Source organism: Oculina patagonica, unplaced genomic scaffold (assembly GCF_052425735.1).
Source record: "Oculina patagonica isolate OP01 unplaced genomic scaffold, crgOcupat unplaced830, whole genome shotgun sequence".
NCBI lineage: Eukaryota > Metazoa > Cnidaria > Anthozoa > Scleractinia > Oculinidae > Oculina > Oculina patagonica.
Genome location: NW_027558725.1, coordinates 1 through 8705, shown reverse-complemented (window position 1 = coordinate 8705; position 8705 = coordinate 1). Strand labels below are relative to the sequence as shown.

The following is an 8705-nucleotide window of genomic DNA, read 5'->3' as shown; positions in this document are numbered from 1 at the left end:
TTTTTGTATGTAGTTTATTTGTCAGTAGTTTCACTAGCAACCTTTGTGGCTTCTTTTGGTGTTGATATGTGGAATCCCAGGAATGTGGGTTCCCACTCCACTGATGATCAGCGGGTAAAAAGGAAAGAAGTGTTTGCGAGGGTGGGAATGTGTATGGGTATAAATAAATTAAAAAAAAGGAAATTAATGTTGAGGTTAGTGGTAAAATTGAAACAAGCCGGAGCGACCTCTGCAAGACAGCACACTCCAGCCCAAATATGGTTAGAAACAAAAAAAATTAAAAAAAAAAAAAAAAAAAAAAAAAAATTTTATATATAAATAAATAAATGAAAAATAAGAAATAAAATGAAATAAAAATAAATTATTTGTTAAATCAAAGCAAACCATGAGCATATGAAATAGCAAAGGAAGGGGGTAAAAATGTTCAGTACTTAAAATTTAAAGTTAAAGAAAGGAACGGATGGGGGGAAGGATGGGTGAGCTTATGTCACGGTGGAAGAGGGAGAAAGTTAAATGAGAAGAATCAAACTGAAATTAATGTGGGTATATTTATCATGTATATAATTTATGCTCATAAGTGTTGATTACCATGTTTTTTCTCTTTTTCTGCCATTTAGGTAGAGCCATTCATTATAATGGAGGTCAAAATAGAACCAGGTATCTCTTTTGGAGGTAAGATTACTTGTAATAAAATCTAGCTGTCTTGCTCTTTTTTCGCCTTTTCTGTGATCGGCCCAGTGTTGGGAGGTGAGGATCCATTTGGATATCTGGTGGGGTGGGCATCCATTTCCAATGAAAAATATTGAGAGTTGAAATGAATCACTGTCTCCAATAGGTTTTTTCCAAAACAATTTCTGTATGTTAATGGGCCATGTTCTGATCGGGTAGAATATATCTCCGTTTAGAAGGTGGAAGAGTTCAAATCGCTCTCTAGATATTTGTTGCATGGTGAGGGGGTGGATCTGGGTATTGTAGTACTGTAATGTAGATTCTTCTGTTTCCATGTTGGGTAAACGAGAAGTTGTATCTATTAAAATAAGATTATATGTATATCAGTTTACAGAAATGGGTGAAGGTGAGTTTAAACTGCGGTGCAGGGGGAAGTAAAATGAAAGGAAACATCTATTTATAATTTTTCGTTTTTAAATGTCTTTGCGGTTTTTATTACTGGGGTCAGTAAAGGTTTAAAGGTAGAGTTTCGGGGTAGTGTAAGAATTAAATTGAATTGTTGGTTGATTTTGGCTATGATATAAGAGGATACAGCTATTTTTCGTTCTGTAAATTGGGATAAAAGGGGTGATCAGGGTTAAAGGAGGGTCTCATTCTGTCTACTGGGTTGTGGGATGGTTTAAACTTAAGGTGAGATGATAGGAACCTTGTTGGTGGAAGGGAAAATATATATGATTTTTTCGTTCTATACATGGTTCAAATGGAGGGGGAGAGGAGTTGGGGGTTTGTCTTGTCTCTTGGTTGAGGAGATGGTAAACGGGGTAAGATTTTTAAGCGTAGATTTTAAGGAATTTGTGATAAATGGAGTTGACGGTGTAAGGGAAAAAAAAATATATTATGTTTTTTCGTTCTTAGAATGATTCAAAAAATGGTTTAAATGCGGTTTAAAAGGTTTGGAAGGGGAGGGGAGTTGGGGGTTTTGTCTTGTCTAGTCTTATGGTTCGGGAGATGGTAATCAGGGTAAGACATATGAGGGTGAATCTTTAGGTGGGGTAAATGGAAACTAGTCATTGGAGGTAAAAAATCCATTCGCTCTGTAAGTGGGGGGGGGGGGGTATCCCGTCTATGGGGCTATGGGATGGTTTAACTAAGGTGGGATAAGATGTTATAAGAGGAAACTTGTTGATGGAAGGGATAAATAGAAATAAACCTGTTTCTTTATTATAATTGTTGAAATGGGTAAAATGGGGTTGAACAAGGTTTGAGGGGGGGGGGGGGGTGGGGGTGTTGAGGGGTGGGATTCATCCTGTCTTGGGGCCATGGGATGGTTTGCAGGGTAAGATATTAGAGGGCGAATCTAAGGTGGGTAGGAGGGTTTAGGTTGAAATCTCTGGCTTAAAAGGTAAGAATATATGTGTATTGAAAAGTAATGTAAATTAATGTTATTATTTTTATAGGAGTGGGATTGAATGGTGTGATAATAATATGAAAGAAAGTGCACATGACTGGTCAAAGAAAGAAGGTGTAATTCCGAGAAAGAAGATGTATATAGGAAGGAAGGAGAGGGAAATTGACGGCCGGCCAAACAGTAGAAGGATGCATCGACACCAAGGCTCCTAATGGTTGTGAGTCATCAGGGGCAAAGCACAACCGAGCGAGGATGTTTCTAACCCGGTACCTGGTCATTGCCCGACATCCTCGTGCCGAGTCCTTATAGAAATGAGATGAAAGGACTATAGAGATTAACAAGGAGGACAGAAATGTAGAGTAAAGGGAGAGAGACGAAACAGCAAAAAACTGTAATTAAAATATTACATGTACGAGGGAACATCTTAAAAGAAACTTAAAAAATGTTTTGTACATGTACGAGGATACATCTTAAAAGAAAACTTAAAAATGTTTTGTACAGTGGTGAAATGTACATATAGGGGGGAAATGTAATAAAAAGAAAAGTATTAAAAGGTAATAAAGTTATTAAAAACAGGAAACAAAACAAAAAATACGAATAACCCTGTGCAAAATTTAAGCCATCCGGAGGGTGTTTAACATTAACATATTAGTAGATAAAACCTAGCGGGGAGAATAAATAAATAAATAAATAAATAAATAAAAATACCTTGCTCAAAAGATCTCCGGTAGGCCAGTGATACCCAAACCCTTGAAGCTTCGACAAAAAAACTTTAAAACTTGATTTAAAAAAAATTTTTACCGCGAAACGTCCCGCGAAACATTGTAACCCGCAAAGCGCAAAAAAAATAATTTTTTTACGGGGTTGATCACGCAAGCATTGCGTGATCTGTGTGACGTGCATTAGACCGCTACCGCGGTATCATCGGTCAGCGGCTCCTATTGGAGCAAATCGGTGCAAAGTGGCCGGTAAGTTCGTGTTCATCATTGTTCCATGGAGTTGTTTTGTGGTAAAATCTTGAAAAATATCTGGAGTACGGTCTTTGGAACATCGATTGAAGGCAAAAATAGGAAACCAGATATGCATTGGAGAACGGTGGATGAAGTTTGTATAGCATGTGGGGCAATTCTTCGTTCTTTACATCATGCGGATGAATGATTCTTCGTTCTAATTTCATGGTGGCGAGGACATGAAGGTCCGTTGCGAAAGGTTGGTTGAATGATATTTTGCTCTAATTTCATGTGAGTAACTTGTAAAAGGAGGGGTAGTAGTATTCTATTCCGTTTCCATGATTGTATATCAAAAATTCGTTCTTTACATCACGTGGTCGGTAGAATGATTCTTCGTTCTAATTTCACCCCGCAGCCAAGGAAAACGATGCCGGCGCGTATACGACGGCACGCTGTAATTTTTTGTGGGCAAGTTGTAAAAGGTCGGGTAGTAGAATTGTATTCCGTTTTTACGGTTGATGTTGGTATCGGTGAGGTTTGAAAATGAAACTCGGAAGATTTAAATCCGCAAGGGGCCAAACGGAGCCGAGGTCAAGGGAGGGGGAGAAAGAAGAAAATGCAAATGATTATCTCAAAGAAAATTTAATAAATTGCAAAATTCAAAGAAAGGGAGAGTACCCTGGATAAGACAATATAAACTTTAAAAATTTAAATCCTCCTAGGAAAATAAGATACACAACTTGCCTAATGTCATGATAAAGTTCCATGTTCATACAGTAAGGAATGTCTGCTAACAGCCCAAAAGCCTTAGCAGGAAAACGAGGCAACTCTGTTGAAATAGAAACCATATTAAATTTTCGCGAACCTTTGTCTATTTACATTAAATTTAGTGAATCTTTGTCTATTTACATTAAATTGTTTTGAACCTTTATGTCTATTTACATTCAAATTTTTGTGAACCTAAAATGTTTAATTACGTTAGATGTTTGTGAACCTTTGTCTAGGAAATAAAAAGGATAATACTTAAAAGGTTACCATATTCGCCTACGAAAAAAGCGGACCGATCTTGCCGGCAAACGACCATCTCTTCAATTAGTCTTTTTGGTCTTTTTGTTAGAAATAAATTACATGTATAAAAATATGAGATGCAGAATAACTTATTTATATTCTTATAAAGAGGATAGTAAAATTTTCAAAAAATTAAATTTTTGAAATTAGTTATTTTCTATTAGAGCTTAAATATTTTTGATAATTTTAGAATGTAGGCGTTTGTTTGTAAGCAACATGGTGTGGAGTTTAGTGGTGTTACAGTAGGCTTTGGTGAGTTTGGGAATGTGCATGTTGTGATATTTGTGTAGTATGTGGCGTACGATTTTGTCAGTCCTCGTATGTTTGTTGTATTTGGTGCGGTAGTAGATTGTCAAGTTGTTGTTTTGTCGTTTTTTGTTGGTACTACGTCATTTGTGAGCGTTGTAGGGTAACCATGGAAAGGAGTTGTCTGTAATCAGTTTGTTAGGGTAGTCCAGTGCCGTTAATCGTAGGGTAAATAGTTTGTGGATGTAGTTGTAGTCGTCGATGGTTTTAGATAGTCTGCTGTAGCGTATCGTCTCTGTCTTTATGATGCCAGTGAAAATGTGTTGTGGATGATTAGATGAAAAATGGGGGTACATGTATTTGTGGTGTGGTTTTTGGTAGATGCGATGATGAATTTTGTGATACATGATGGTGTGATAGTTGAGTGAGATTGTGAGGTCAAGGTAGTGAATGGAATGACAGTTGGTGGTGAAAGTGATGGGGATTTGTGATGGATATGTGGATGATAGGTGAGTGATGTGGTTCGTAATATGATTGTTGTCAGTCAACATAAAACCGTCGTCGATGTATCTACAAAAAATAAAGAGGCCAGTGGTGTCGTGGTTTGAAAAAAATGTTAGTTCACCGAGCAGCAAAACCAAGTCGGCAATTTGCCGACTATGGTAGCTGCCCATTGCAACCCCCTTTGTCTGTTGGTAAATGTCCTGTCCAGAAATGAAAAAGTTGCGGTCATTAACAAAATTGTTTAAATTAAGTAAAAAGTCCCTGTAGAAAGTTGGTAAGTTCAGTAATTTACAACTGGTGATGATGGCATGGATGGTATCTGAATATGAGATGTTTGTGTAGAGTAATGTAAAGTCAAAAGTCGTTAAAGTAAATTTGTCAATGTCGTCAACATAAAAATTGTGTAGTAAGTCCAGAAGGTCAGTCGAGTTATAAATTAATGGAAAAGGTATGTCTCGTTCTTTAAAAATGTCTTTCATTCGTAAAATAATTTTGTCAAGTTCAGTACCAAGTAAACGTGAGGGATTAGAAGTTGTCCAGCTGTGTGCAGTTATAATTGGTCGTCCAGTTAGTTTGTTGAGGTTGGAGGGTGAAGCAGTATCAGTCAGTTTATGTACTTTTGGTAGGAGTTTCATGTAAGGCAGTTGTAGTTTGTCTTGCGTGACAGTGTAAAGTAGTTGTTTGTCAGTTGTGAGTAGTTTGTCAAAACGTACTTGTAGTTTGCGTAGTAATTTGTTGGAGTCTGTAATAGTCTTAGTTAGGTCAAAATTGTCAATACGTTTGTATGTAGTTGAGTCTGAGAGTTGTCTAGTGTATTCGTTTGTAAACCATGTTGTGGGTACAAGTGCCCACCCCAAGTTTTTGTCTGTCTTTGTAAGTATTATGTCATTGTCTGTGCTGAGGTTGTGGATGTTGGTTGTGTGTGAATGTGTGATGTTGAGGTGTTGTGGATTGAAAACGTTATGAAAGTTTGCAGATTGCAGGTATTGTCTGGAGTACGATGTGGTGTTTTGAACATAATCAATAATATGTAAATTAAAATGAGGTTTAGATTGTTTTTCTTGAAGAAGTTTGATTGGATTATTTTTGGCGTAAGGATGGTATCTTCGGTTAATGCTCGAGGTTTTCTTTTTGATAGGTTGGGCTGCGGATTGGCGGGAGGTTCCTCTGTTGATGATTTTGCAGAGTGCGGAGTTGACTTCTGAGGATATTGTTTTCTTGATGGTAGGGATGTTGATGTTTTCTGAAGTTGGTATGAAATTTGTTCCTTTGTTCAAAAGATTAACAAGGTCGGGTGAGAGGTTGATGTCAGTGAAGTTGTGTATTTTATCATTAGAGATTAGTTTTTCTTTTTCTGCCAGCAGTTGTGATTTCTGTGTTACATTGTTTTCAATTTCTAAGAGAAGAGCTGTGTTTTGTTGCCAAAGGTTGATTCGTGATTCAAGGTGGTGAAGGAAATTGTTCAGATTTGTAGTTAGGTTGTTGATGCGTCTGCGTAGGAAGTAGCCATGGTTTTGGTTTATTCTTTTAAGGTGTAGTATTCGCTTTAGGTGTATTGACTTTTCACGTTCTTTGATTTGGGTGATTTTACTTGTTAGAGTTTTGTTTTCATCTTCAAGATGCTTGATGTCCAGTAAGATATCAGATGGTGTTTGTTGAGTGAAGCTTTCTTTAGTGAAGGTGAGGTTTCCATTGTTGGCTTTAAAACTTGTTGTAGATATGTTGGATTGCAGGTTGTAAATAACGGATTTGTTTCTTTCTATGATTGCTGACAGATGGTGAATTTTGAAGAGGGATTTTTTCTGTTTAGGGGTGAAAGATGTTGATTTCAGCGTTCTCCATTTCCAGCGTCGGGTATTGGATGCAGAAGAGGGGTCTGGTTTATGAGCCTGTCTATTCTTTCTGCTGTGGTTGGCTTTATGTTGTTTCTTCTTTAACTTGTATTTAATTTTCTTCTTCTTGTTTTTCTCTTTTTTAGACATTCTTAATGGAAGGGAGGTTGTCGGAGGTGCAGAATTGGAAGTTGGTCTTTTTGGAGCTGTATCCGTGCAGAGGTTGGAATCTTCATTTCTTTTACATTGTTTGATTATTCTGGAGGTGTTTGTAGTCTTTGTCATGATTTCTGTAAATTGATATGAGTTTGGAGTTATACTAAATTAATTATGAAGATATTTAATGGGAAGAATAGAAAAATGATAATTAAGAGATAATCACAATAATTGAGAGTTGAAAGAGGAGAAAAGGGGGCATGAGGGGGGTATGTGGGGGGTCATTGGGGATGATTTGAATATAAATTTATAAATGTATGCTATAAAAGCATGCTAAGGAATGCTTTAAAAATTAGTATTTAGTATAGTTAGGTAAAGAACAGAAAAGGTCTGAGTGCATGTAAGAACACCAATACCAATCAAAGCGTTGACTAGAACAATAGTTGTATCCCTACTGTAGATACAGTCAAACGTTTTTGTATGTAGTTTATTTGTCAGTAGTTTCACTAGCAACCTTTGTGGCTTCTTTTGGTGTTGATATGTGGAATCCCAGGAATGTGGGTTCCCACTCCACTGATGATCAGCGGGTAAAAAGGAAAGAAGTGTTTGTGAGGGTGGGAATGTGTATGGGTATAAATAAATTAAAAAAAAGGAAATTAATGTTAAGGTTAGTGGTAAAATTGAAACAAGCCGGAGCGACCTCTGCAAGACAGCACACTCCAGCCCAAATATGGTTAGAAAAAATAAATTATTTGTTAAATCAAAGCAAACCATGAGCATTTTTTAACCCAAAATTTGGTCAAGTGACCCTAACTGCAAAGGACCTATGCCAGTGTGCTTTGGCTCGTCGATGGTGTTCAGCAATTTCAAATTTCTGGGGACATGCACCCCCCCCCCCCCCAGACAATTTTTTTAGGGTTTCGGAAATACCATTTCCCAAGTTTTCCAGGGAACAGTTTCATAAATAAAAAAAGCCGATTATTTAGCAATTTTTATCGTTTATATGTCAGCCTTTTTGACAGTGGAGAATTGCCAGGGAAGATAGCCTCTCCTCTGACATGGTATGACGAAGAGGGGTGTTCATCCTCTTCATACCGCTAAAACTACGTTCTGCAGCACATGTTGATACAGGATATGTAGGCAAGGTTACCAGAGCCACATATATCCATGGGTAAAAGTCTGGGCTTGTGTGATTGAGAGTCTCAAGCAGAGTCTTGGGCTTTTCACTCACTCTCGCAGGTGCCGTTCCATTTGTGCCTTTATCTCGTGACATCTGCATCATACTCGTCCTTTGTCCGTCGAGTTTGTCGCGGCCTCAAACGTGACCAGGTTTGTCTTGACAAACTTATATGTTTCAGGCGCGGAAAAAAAGTTACAATGTAAGAGAAAAAGGTCACATCACGTAGAAAAATTAGCGTAAAGGAAGATACGCCCCTGTAAAACATTGTCTTGGAAGAGCCTTGGCAGACGCCATTCCATTTTACTTGTTTGGTCATGGCGCGAGAACGCCTGGTTTGGTCAATTCCACGCGTGGGCAGTGTCGAACGCGCGATATTTTTTCGCGAGTATCGATATTTTTCGACATTAACAAAATATCAGTGTACCGAATATTTGGTATCGAGTATCGGCTAATCCTTATCAGGACAATCGCGACACAAAGAAAATACTAGTCAACGCCTATACAGAAAGTTCACGGGAAGTGACCGACAAAGATTTTCCCCTCATTCACTATAACTTTGGAAATAGCTTGCCATTTTTCGAGTTAAAAAGAACAAGCGCACTTGTCAAAAATCTAAGACACGGTTTTAAAGTGGAAGGTGTTAAGAGGCAAATGCGATTTCTTCCGCTTATTTTCGGCGTCTCAATTTTGCA

At 37.7% G+C, this 8705-nt stretch overlaps 1 long non-coding RNA gene across 1 annotated transcript; it reads left to right on the top strand.

Moving 5' to 3' along the window:
* The first annotated feature begins 6 nt into the window (after nucleotides 1-6).
* Nucleotides 7-2566, top strand: LOC144641308 (uncharacterized). The gene is made up of 2 exons (XR_013568535.1): nucleotides 7-672; nucleotides 2127-2566. It is a non-coding gene; the product is annotated as an uncharacterized LOC144641308 (long non-coding RNA).
* The last annotated feature ends 6139 nt before the right edge of the window (nucleotides 2567-8705 follow it).